Source organism: Anopheles stephensi, chromosome 3 (assembly GCF_013141755.1).
Source record: "Anopheles stephensi strain Indian chromosome 3, UCI_ANSTEP_V1.0, whole genome shotgun sequence".
Classification (NCBI taxonomy): domain Eukaryota; kingdom Metazoa; phylum Arthropoda; class Insecta; order Diptera; family Culicidae; genus Anopheles; species Anopheles stephensi.
Window position 1 is genome coordinate 49,182,208 of NC_050203.1, and position 12,837 is coordinate 49,195,044.

At 44.3% G+C, this 12,837-nt stretch overlaps 1 protein-coding gene across 1 annotated transcript in view; it reads right to left on the reverse strand.

The window, feature by feature from the left end:
• Positions 1–12,837, reverse strand: part of LOC118509047 — a 37,569-nt gene that overhangs the window by 19,226 nt on the left and 5,506 nt on the right. The window contains exon 2 of the mRNA XM_036049125.1: positions 10,988–11,595. The gene's annotated coding sequence lies outside the window, so the exon portion shown is untranslated. The remainder of the gene's footprint in view (positions 1–10,987; positions 11,596–12,837) is intronic.

The following is a 12,837-nucleotide window of genomic DNA, read 5'->3' on the forward strand; positions in this document are numbered from 1 at the left end:
CGATCTAGATGGGATTCGAACCTCTTGCCGTATGAAAACCGGCGCCGTTGTCACCTCACGACCGGGTCACCAACAAGAAGTAGATTACTTTATAAAGCGCCTCTTGCACTAAGATTCTGCCTCCAAACAAATCGGTGCCAAGATGGAAATCTTCCATGACATTTGTCGATGTCGTTAAACTCTGTAACATATACTTTAATTTGTTTACATTAGCATTCGCATGTTCTGAATCGATTTGGAAGTGTGTTTTGTTTGTGTTGACAACTTTTCGATTTTCTGCTTATTTGCGTAGGAGCGACTGAGTGGTGTGAGTACTGCTTGTTCTTGGCTAAAATAGCTGCAGCTGAGAATAATCTTAATGGCTTTCACCGTACAAAGCAAATCTCGGCATATTTGCGATAGCCCACAATAACGGCCGCTGACACAAACTAGCGATCAACCAACAACACCCTTATGCAATTACTTCAGCCCGATTCAACCAACCAGTTTTGAACCCACTGGCATCGAACCGGCTATTTTTGTCCCATGATGCTTCAATACAAAACCCTTGGAGAAAACCCAAACCGCACGCAGCGTTTTAAGCGGGGGCATAAAAAGAGTCAATTTACCCACCCCAATCGTCCGACTGCAGCGGGTCAACCTGGGTGGCCAGCACCCATCAAATGCAGTGTTTTGTGTTTGGACCGCTCGATAAAGCAGCTCGATCAATTTGGTTCCGATTGCGATTGCCGTTCGTGCCGGGAGCCTTAATCGCCGCCTATCGCACTTGATCTCGGGCCGAACACGCTGAGGTGAACGATCACTAACTACCGAACAGAAATACCCTCACGCAGCAATATCGGAAGAACTCCCATCAACCGATCCTATACGGTGGGTAGGTGGGCTTGAAACCTGCGCTGAGGTATAAATTAAAATCTTATGAATACCTTTAATTTGCCATCAAAACCCACCGGGAGGAATCGATGTCGATGTGTGGTGCAATAAAATGTGTATTTAATTTCCATAATGATTCTTCTTTTCGCTTCAACAATTTCTACCTCTCTGTGTCCACTTCATACTCGCATGACGGTAAGGGACATCGGACAGAGAGTTTGACAATTTTGACCCTCGTAGATGTTAAGAAAGCCTCTTTTACAGTCCCATAGCTACAAAGTTATGGCTAGAGAAACTTTCTAGCTGAAAACAGTAACTTTATGCCTAAATCGATTCCCTTGGCATCGTTTTATCCACAGTAAGCCTTTAAAAAGGCACACCGAAGACCATCAACAAGCATCTCGTGTGTGAGCATGCCACCTTCAGCATGCTCGTTCCACTGATGCGATTGTCGTCTTTATCGATTAATAAAACCATCAAAGCGTTTCGACTCGACCACCGTGCCGAGGCGTCAAAAGGGATCGTCGCATTGACCTGTTCTGGAACCCCTTTTCTCTCTCTCACACACACACTGTCGCTCTCTGGCCAAACGTCTCAGACAGTCGTTACGGACGTCCGAAGATGGTCAGGCAAAAGATCCAAAGATAACCTAGCTACAGCCTGGCTTGGCTGCAATTCACTTCAAAATCAGTCACTTATGGCCGTAGGTCTTGTGATGTTCGCCCACTATGGCTCATGATGGAATTATTGTACATCAATTATTTTCCTCTTTTTGAAATATCTGCTGAAAAAAGTAAGATTTTACATATCTGTCAAAAAAGCCACAAACACAAACCATCGTCCATCAAATATGGCAAAACAATCATACCAAACGTCACAAAAGCCACAATTCTAGGTGTTATTTTTGATGCTAAATTATCCTTCATCGCTCATTGCAACTACACCAAACAGACCGCTAAAAATCGGGTCAATCTGTTCAAAATGTTAGGTTATGGAAAACATCGGGCAAATCGAGTTGTATTAATAAGAATTCTTAAAGCATGGCTCATTCCTAAGCTGCTATACGGAATTGAAATAGTATCGATTAATAAACTAAAATTTGAGAAAACTTTAGCTCCACTTTATCACGCTAGCTTGAGGCATTCTACCGGGGCCTATATCACTAGTCCCACTCTCTCATTGATCTGCGAAAGCGGTCAGCTTCCTTTCTCTCATATCATTACTCAGAGATTAGTTGCAGTTGCGGGTCGTCTACTGGAGAAAGATATTTCATCCAACGCTTTTATTGAGAGAGCTCAAAGCGAATTCATGAAGTTGACGAATCATCGGATACCACGCATCACAAAACAATGCAGATTTGGGGAACGACCATGGGATCAACGGAATCCTTCAATTGACTGGACTATGAAGCAAGAACTAGCAGCTGTTCCCAGATCATCCTTCGTTACCAAAATCTTCAACGAACTACTGCACAAAAAATATCGTGATCACCACCACATCTATACCGATGGATCTGTTGCAGAAAGCAGTGCAGGATGCGGAATCATATCTTCCAGGGAAAGATGTTCCATAAAACTAGCCGATCATACTAGTATATTTTCTGCTGAAGCGATTGCTATGATCTTAGCAGCAGAAGAAGCAACGGATTTCTTCAAACCTAACGCTATTTTCACCGATAGCGCTAGTGTCTTGGCCGCCATGGAAAGAGGAAGATCGAAGGACCCGTACGTCCAGATGTTAGAAAATCTTGCGTCCTCGTTACAACTCACGTTTTGCTGGATTCCTAGCCATTGTGGCATAAAAGGGAATGATGAAGCTGACAGGGCAGCAAATGAAGGTCGGGAACAAGATACAGGACATCAAGAAGATCTATCTAGGAAAGACATGATCAAATGGGCTGAAAAAAGAATAGTAGAAGCATGGCAAAAGGAATGGTGGAACCTAAACGAAAACAAGCTCCGATTCATTAAAATATCTGTGGCCCCATACGTTGTTCAAGCAACCAATAATCATGAGCAAGCCATCCTGACCAGGCTTAGAATTGGGCACTCACGACTTACACATGGCTATCGTGTAGCTAAATCTAATCCCGAAAAATGTACCTACTGTGGAGAAATTCTAACAATCAGGCATATCCTTGCAGACTGTGCAGGTTATAACGAGGAAAGGAAGTTACACAAAATAGGGAACAACATAGACGAAATCCTTGCAAATACAGAGGAAAGGGAACGTAACGTTTTGAATTTTCTAAAAGCTATAAACTTGTACAAAGAAATTTAGTTGAATAACAAATGAACTGAATAAGGGCATAAATTGAAGTAATTAATAAGTTACTGTATGTTAAATCAAAGAGGCGAATGTCAGCCAAAAGGCACAAAGCCTCTATAAAACAAAATAAAAAAAAAAAAATTATTTTCCTCTTTTAGAGGTAGCTCGGGATGCTTTCGGTTCGGGATGCTTCGTCGAAAGAAATAATCCTCCGGCTGATGGTGATCGAGAAACCATCCTTCAAGCAAGGTTTGGTCTCTTTCTTCCACTCACGATTCCACTCTTGGCTACTTTCCGGTTGACGGCACCGTCAAGAACATAATGATCTCTTTAAGGGTCTTGCACGAGACGCGCTAAAACTGGGAAGGAAATTACGGTAACAATTTGTTTACTTTTCGGTAAAATCATTTCCTGGAACGAAACGAAAGAATATTTATTCTTCTGAAGCGGACGAACAAGGCTATAGCAGAAGTGAAGCTTTTGGGATCGCTCCTCCATTCACCTTCAATTGCTGGTTGGATTAACCGTGACCACATATTCTTGTACCTATCTTAGCTTTGGTCGTAAATCTGTTTTAAGTCAAGGATTTCACACTTAACTTAAGGTGACTTCATGAGCTTCTAATCAACGCTTGGGCTCCATATCTACCATTCAAGCATTCTAGAAAGGCAAAATAAGTGTTTAATGGCCTACCACCAAAGTTTAAGCATTATATCTCAAGCTGATTGACTTTTACCACCCGAATGGCAACATTCGTTCGTATCCACCAAAGACCTCCTATCCCTGCAAATACCCACCAGCTCTGCTCCATGTATAGTTATCTTGGAACGGTCACTGAGAATCCCTGTACGTGCGGCTCTTTCATGATTCGTGGCTACGGTAATCGTGTCAATTTCTGTGCAATTCTGTACAATCTCCCTTCACGCCGATCAACCAACCACCTCCACGCGGTCTCGTTGCTTAAAGCGGCAGCGTACAGTAACCTGCTGCAAAAGGAGTGAAAATAAAAAATTAAACACACCGGCCAACATCCTTCTGGCAAACACCCAATCAACCGTACGGCGTACTTGTGCTATCTAAGTGGACGGTGGTCTATGTCTACCTGCATGCTTGCTCGCTCGCTTGTTTGCTGCTCGAGCGAACGTTTCTGTGTCATGATCGGCGGGCACTGTCATTATCGAGTTTGTGCTCTGCCACCCTCTAGACCGCGTGGTTGCAGTTGTGCAGGCAGAGTTTTCTTTCGAACTCTCTTCGGATCACTATTGATGCTGAAGTTTCACATCGCTTTTTATCTGGTCTGTCACTGTTTATTATCCCGCAGGTGTAATTAGATTTGTTGAAGTAAATATTGCAATTATGCGTCATTAATCATTGACAATACCGTGGCAAACTGTGACTTGCGATAATGGAAATAGCTTTATCTTTGACTAGAAACAAATTATTGCTTCCCGATTCTCGTTCGCTCAGTGGCGCATTGCAAAGTGTAAATCCATCAATCAAAATATAGTTCCAACACTAAACTATCGAGAATAATTCATATATTTGCAATAAAATATTCTGAATCAGCACAAACATTTAAACACTTCTAAGATTTTGCATTTAATTGAAAGCACACAAACTAAGCCTTTGACCGCCAATTTCTTATTGCCCAATATTTTAACGCCAGCATTCCCGGCCACGAAGCTTCTGACCTCTTAATGAGCGACTATTTAGCAGCTCCCGAGCCCCAAGGAAAACATCAATTAGCTTAGAATCCGGAAAGAATTCAACCGAATCGGGTGCCGGTGAAGCTCACTGAACCGCGCGCTTTATAGCCGTTCCGTCGTTCCGTGCTCCCCTCGACCGGCACCGGGACCAGCAACCAGTGTTGGACGCTTAAAAGTCGATAATTAGCAGAATAACATAATTATAAATTTAGATTATTGTCATAAACTGCGCCACCGCAGTCCGGAAAACACCAACGGTGCTCCAGAAGTTCAGCCACCGGGAAAAACAATAAAACATATAGACGCAACCGCGTGCCCGCGTCGCTGAAAGCTGCGTGCTGCAAGTGTTGCCGCGAGAAGAAGAAAACAACGTAAAACAAAAGCACAATATCCCAGCGAGCAGCAAAAACGTAGCAAACAAACAGCTCTCCGCAAAGCACTGCGGGAGACGCGGATATCGCTCGGACGGCGGCTCGACTCCACAATCCGTTGTCAGTTTTGTTTCGATCCGTGGTGAAGCAGCCAAAAGTGCCGTCCACTGCCGGCTCCCCACGAAACCAAGAGAAGGAGGAAAATAAACAGAAAATTATGGTTAATTGATTCCGTTCTTTGCCGGTTGCCTACCGGTCGCAACCAGAACGCAAGTTAATCGGCGGATGGAGTGATGGATGGATGAGTTGGATGAAAGTGTTAGCTTCTGTGCCGGGCCGATGGAACAATTGGCGCTGATTCATTCGCGAAAGCAGCAGCAGCGGCAGCAGCAGCATAGCGTCGAACGGCAAAACTGCGATGAAAAGACCATCACACAATTGTTCCAGGTTAGAAGGTTACATACCAGGTGATTAACAGGTACAAACGCTTCGCACGCTCGCCGGTCCGTTGAAATAGGTCAACCCGTTTATGGTGTGTTCGTCGGCAATGAGCACCCTTACGTTGGCTAGCATTTTTACGGGGCGTAAAAACAAACTGTAATCTTAAATGGTCTGTTTTCGACCCTTCCTGCCACCCTGCCGTACCCCTACACTGGAGGGTAAAAAGCCCGAAAAAAAAAACTAATCCATTGCCGAACGAACCAATTTCCGATCAAACGGCTCTTCAATTCGTCTTGCTATCGGGTGCTGACTTTTGGGGCCACATACACATGCATCCGGCCACCGAAAACACAGCCATTGTTCAATCTTAACTTATTTTCAACTTAACTTTGGATCGCACCCCCACCTCTTGCCCCCTTCGCACTCCCGACCACCACCGTACGTATCCATTTCGGATCGAATCTGTCAAGCCATAAGACATAACCGAAATGAAAATAGGTTCCTTGCCTGGGCCTGATTGAAGTCTTTTGTTTGGTCCATCGAAAGTGAAGTGACGTTGAGGGGAAAATGGCAAGCGTTAACGACCCAGAATCACCCAGTTGCACCGTGCAACTACGAATCTGCTTTCAGGCTCTCGTTTTGTCTTGGGCACCATAACCTTTCCCCCACGACGCGGCGCAACGCGACGCATATTCCCCCTCCCATTTAATGACCGATCAAGGCCAGTGACATTCACATTGCTAACGGTCATATTTCGCACAATTCGCAGGGACGTTTAGAGAGATGGATAAGAAAAAAAAGGTCTCAACCCATGCGCCACACTTGCAGCTCTCCAAGTGCAGCGCGAAACGTCAAGAGTTATCCTTTCTAAAGCGGCTTAAATTGTAGTGCTGGAGAAGAAGTGATCTGATTAACGTGACTTTGGTTAAAGTTTTTTTTTGTCATGCGGTGTTTAAGTCTCCGTCAAGCGATTCATGGTGACATTGTGAATGACTTTGGTGACTTTTTGCATACAGGTTCATTCATTGTATCGTGGTCTGCAGCAAAAACACAGTGGAGAGATTTAAAACATGGTTTGGTCCGCATGTAAATGCATGACGGCACGATTTTGTTGAGCTGAAGTGGGATGTTCGGGTTTGACCCCATCGGGTTTTTCATCTATTTCGATCCATGGCAGATGGGTTGGCTGACCAGCAGGTCTCGTCGTTCGAACAGATACTTTCCTTCGAGCCTGACGAAAAAGCTTATTCAATGACGAACCTTGCATTAAAATAAAATATAATTAATTAGATTTCAATCAACTTCCCACAGTATTATCCTTTTAACTCATAGCGTGCATACCGCATTCATTTGCAACAATCTCAATCCAATGAAGTCTCTCGATTAATAATGGGATGCACCTTCGCAGACCATTGCTCTCCTCGAGTCCGCCTTAATTTGCATAGCAAGTGGATTTGTTTGTTGTGTCTCCAATCCTGGCTTCCTCTACCCGTGAGGCTCATTAGCTACTCACCACCGAAACCTCATGACATCTTATCATACTGACGATGCGAATAACCAGCAGATTGCGTGTGCACGTGAGTGTTTCATCTGCCCCTTGAGCCCCGATATCGAGGTCGTTTATGTCGCTTCGATCGAGTGACATATCATCTAAACAGCTTAGTCGACACGCGACACACACGAACCCGATAAAAGTAAAAACTCGCCTATCGGCTTGACAGTTTCCTTTTCACTCCTTATCAACGTGCGACTTGTGCATCGGCCGTCTTGCTGTCAGCAAACGGGGCCGTTTTGGAATATTTTCTTGTGCAAAATTTTTCCCACCAGCCCGGTACGTGGATGACACTTTTGCCTGGGATGATCATGTGGGACTTCCTTCGTGCGGTTCACTGTGTTGGACGCTGCCCAGGCGAAGGAAATGCAAACAGCAGTCTGAGCAGACGGCATACTTTTTCCATCCGGTAAAGGTATTGCCACAGGGGAAACCAAACTACATCTCTCGGTGCACACTTCTTCTTCAACTATGTTTGTTGGTCCCCTTTTTCTCTTAGTAGACGGAAAATACAAACGTCATGAGAGGCACTCAATCCTCTAGCGTACGTCTGATTGTCATCGACCCGGCGTGATGCGGTTAGACCCAGTGCCATTCGAACTGAGTGATGATTAGCTGCCGAACCGGTTCCACGTTCCACGCTGACCACGAGCTACCTGGTTCCATTCCCGACGGTGGTCAATGAAATTGAAAACTTCTATCCATCCGTAGCACAACGGGAGCAATCGGATGGTTTGAATGTTGTTTTTTTTTTTGCTTTCCTTCCACTGTACAGCCGATCCATTTCCGCGTGAAACGTTAACCTTCCCCCGGCTGGTTATAATCGTACACCGCCACTCGGGATTGGTTTTCGATTTCACATTAAAATGGCTACAAATTCGATCTATCCTTCTTGTTTCTTTCCCTCATAGGCACCTCTGAGGCACCTTCTGGTAGCAGAAACGCTAGAAGAACCCGAACCGGAGACATTGAGCCACCCCTGCTGGTACCTCATTCCACATCACTCCGTGCAGCATCATCCCATCGTCATGATCTAGCGTGTGTTCAACCGCGTACAAGAAGAGATCTCTTCATCTTGCTACCGGTTCTTAGCTTTTAATCAACACGCTTTACGAGAGGAAGATGCTCTTCATTTGAAACTCGGCTAGAGCATTGAAATCAATTACCCATTACCAATTCCGATTATTTCCGGTTCAATGATAGAAATGTAATTTTAACCAAAAAACACGAGAACACCCGTTCTGAACGACTCTGCTGTACTGTATAGCGATTCTTTTTCTACTATTTAAGCTTTTAATCGATTTGGCAAGATAAAAGCTATCGCCGGAGTTCTGATAGAAGGCTGTTTGATCCCTTCTTTTCAGTTTGCTTGCACCATCACGAAGAGTAGATCACCACAACAAAAAGGAAACGGGTTTGCTCTTTGTTTGGAAATGATCGCTACAGATTGTACAGGTAATTCGTAGACTCACCTGAGTCTGCGTAACGCTTTCAGGATGTACCTACAAATACATACGCGGGGATAATTACATAGCTTCTGAATAAATGAATTCTATACACGCTTCAGACAGACCCATTACTGTGGCAGTCGATTGGTTTAGCTTAAGACCTTAAAGCTATAATGGATGTGTTCCTTGCAACGCATTTCTTTTCTACTAAACGATCAGAATTCAGGCAATTTGGAAAGTGTTCAAGTGAATCCAGTGCAATGATTCGATCGGATTAGCTGGCATCAATAAACTCACTAAACTTACAGTCCAATATTTACAACAATTGACGACCCTTACGATATTCCAAAATAAACAGCTTCCTTACGACATTCGACAATGGCGGGCAGAATGCCTCAACCACTCAACCACAACACGAAAGATTGCTCCATTTTTTGCCTTGAACCAGCCCGTTTCCTTCGGTGGCCGAAAACCTCAACACACGAAATTATATCAAATTACCCCTAGCACTTAACGCCAACGAACGAGGCAGACACTCTTTCGCACCGTAGCGCACCATGCAATTAAAGTCATACGCAACAAGAGCGAACCTCGCGACACGCACTACACCCAAGCGATTTTCCGTTTGACCCATCGTGTCAATCTTCTGGCCAAGTGCAAGTGCAGACATAAAACAAAGGCGCTAAATATTTATTGGAATATAATTTAAGGTTAACAAACGACTCGCACGCCCGAAAACCGACGAACCGAGCGCATGTGCAGAAGGAGTGAGCAAAAGATAAGAGAAAACAAAACACCACAAACGCACACTCGTGCTTAATGCAACCAGTACAACACAGGACCTGCCCCTTAAGGGCTTGATTGTTTCGCTAAGAATGTGAATCGCTCAAAAGGTAATAATCATATTATATCTATCTTTTAGCAATCAACCGCCCCACAAACGGTCCAGAGGTCAGATCCTTTTCAATTTTTTTAAACCAGCGAGCAACAGGTATGCTCCATTATCGTACTATCGGAACAATTTTAAGCATTCTCGCTTTCGATGCCTTTTTAATGCTCTGTTTTATCTACCACTCTGCGCAGAATTCCGATGCAAAATTACCAAACCTCCATTACCGGGGCCAGGGGTTTCGCCGGCACGAGTAAATAGAAACATCGCGCATCGAGTTGCCCGTGTTGCCCTTAAGGGACGGATTTTATCCTTCGAAAAACCCATAACAAGCGGCTGGATTTTGTTGTATCACGATCGCGAAGAAAGGGGGGCCCAACCAGTTGATTGGCAAATGGTTCCACGGGGATCGGCGTTCAAGAATGATCGGATGAAATGTTTCCCCACACACTCTCACATTTCCTTCCCTTTACCTCTATCCACCTACCGATAATTGCATTCTTCACTTCTTTCACATTTCTAGCTGAATCTTTTGATCAAATTCCTTCGAAAGCAAATCCCTTTGAGCGAGCTGAATTCCAAACATCGATCCAAGCGACCCGACTTAACCGTACAACCTTCTAAGCTTCGCACTTCAAACGCGCTTCTTCTTCGCTTCCGGTTCGTTTATGCACGAGCGGCTGGCGGGAAAAGAAAATAGCTGAAAAAAATGTGCCTGCGAGGGTGAAAATAATAACAATATTGCTCGTGCAGCAACGCAACACACGGCCATGGCGGTAAGCCTGAGAGCGTGGTATACCATTGCTGGCGAGAGAAGATTATGGGCTTGCAGGCCTTACGCTCCAGCTGCACCGGCGATACGTTTGTGGTGCGTTCCTTATTGGAAGGCGGCGCCCCGATCAACCACCCAAGGCCAAGATCAAATTCGATGATCGTTTCGGTGGAGCTCCGGCTTTCGGAGGATGTTGTAGAGCGTGACCAAACGTTGTCCGGGGAATGGATTACATCGAACAGAGATTCGATTCGAAAGGGATTGCTTTTTTTGCAAGTGAGCCGTAGGACAGTAACTGCTAGTTAAGATTGCACGGATAAACGAGTGTTCCTAGAAATGATAGCTTCATACGGACTATGTTGTACTCTGTTTAGAGACAATGCGGCAGCTACAAAGTAGCCATACTTATGAAGCAGTTTTACGCAACAGTGGGTGCAATTCTATGATTGTGGCCTTCGGAACCTTTGAAATAGAATCAATCCCACTCCTCCTTATCTTACCCAATAAACTATTTAATAATCTTTAATAAGCCCCGGCAAATTGGATAAAAGATCTACAACTTTTTTTGTATTTCAATTCAGTTCTATCGGCCTTCAAACTGAGTGGTGGAAAATATATGAACTATTTACAACGTAACACATTTAAAAACATCATTTGCATCACTTACCCTCATTAGCGTGATTTATCCTGCTTCCTGCGATCGATCGGCCGACGCCATTGCGTGCGCACGCTTTCTGCGCTAACCCAGGATGCAATTACTTAATACTCGCGTGCAACTATTTTTCATCACTTAACGAACGCTGCGAACGACCAAGAGAAGCTTTGCCCACTTCTTTCGCTTTTGGGACAAGCGACTGGAAGTTGTGTTATGGAAAGTAAGGAATAGATTGAATTCGTGTGTAGCAGCAGAAGAACCACACTCCAACCAGATTATTCTGCATCGGCGTGTCTCTTCAACAGTGGATGCACGGGCAAGGTGAGCACATTTTTCACACTAATAACATCATTTGTTAGATGAAACGTACCGGAACGCTGCACATACAGGGCGGCAGAACGATGTTTTCCTGTTGGCGATCATGACCATACGGGTTGGCGCAGAACGCCCATCGTTTTGAAGCGGGTGTTAGATGTAGTTGACTCGGTGAAACTTATCTGCGAAAGTATGTTTACTACCCATACTTCATGTATCACTCACTATGCACATGTAACACACAACCGTGCCCTATGGTCGTGGGCTTGTATTCTTCTGCATCACAACACTTTTCACAGCATTACCTTTGATTTGGCAACATACAAAGCGCAGTTGAATATTACAGGACTGGAGTAAATATTTTCAGACTTTCCCACAACACTTATCAGCACTTAAACTATGGCAGCATTCGATTTGTGCAAATTAGCGTAATAGATCCCACACAAACAACCCATTCGAGAACTTGCACTTTTAACAACCGAAACCACAAGACCTGGCTCAAAAACGGTACAAGCCATACCTACACAACCATTAGATCTATTTTTATACTAGCTCCTACAACTACGGATTCAACCTGTTTTATCTTGTAGAAAGCTTGTCCGATTCCAAGATATCTCAAATCGTACAATCCCACCTGGAGACATCCCAATACCGACGGTCCTACGGTACGCGCACAAAAAACTGTCAACTGTTTTGATGTATTGTCCCTGATACGACGTCACCAGGACCCATTCATCAAGATACATTCGCTGGAGCGACACCTCTCGCGCGCGGAACCGAAAACCGGCCTACCGAATATGATACAATCGTAGGAGAGCGAGTTCTTCGGACTCACCAAAACTATCCAATATCTGTCCGCGGTTTAAAATTTACTGGAGCGTGTTACCATTCGTGAACCACAAACTCCGAGACCACATGTCACGTACTGGGGCTGATTGATTAGTCTGAATCTTACGACGGGGTAACCTGAAACCGTTTTTCGAGTTTTGGAATTCTGAGAATTTGTCGCAAGAACTGTGTGTTGTCGTTTGGAATATTTGTACCATATCTACGGTTGAAGGTGAAACTTATACGTCCGTTTGCTGTAGGAGTACAATACTATTAAACATAAATGATTTAAAAAATCGTACTCAAAAATTTCTCAAAAGATTGCTGCATAGGCACAACTCAACTAGATAATACTCATGTTACAATAAACGAAGCGGTTGAGCTGACAACTGCCAACAAACAAGCATACAAGCAAGCAAATGTGCTTATAACCACTCGTTGTTCAGTAGAAAGCAACGTTTACTGCCAAAACCGAAGCACTTCGTTAAACGAACTGACGACCAATATCATGGCAGATTAAGTCGCTCATCGATGTCGCTCTACTGATCGAACGTTCCATGCGGTGATCAAACGCATGGTTCTCGTTTGGTATTTGATGTGAACATAAATCCGCTTACTGATGAGGTCTCCCATTCACGCAATTACCATGCAACAAACGGGAGAGAAAGAGTGCACCGATCTTCCCGATCATAACTAATTCGACGATTGACAGGCCTCGC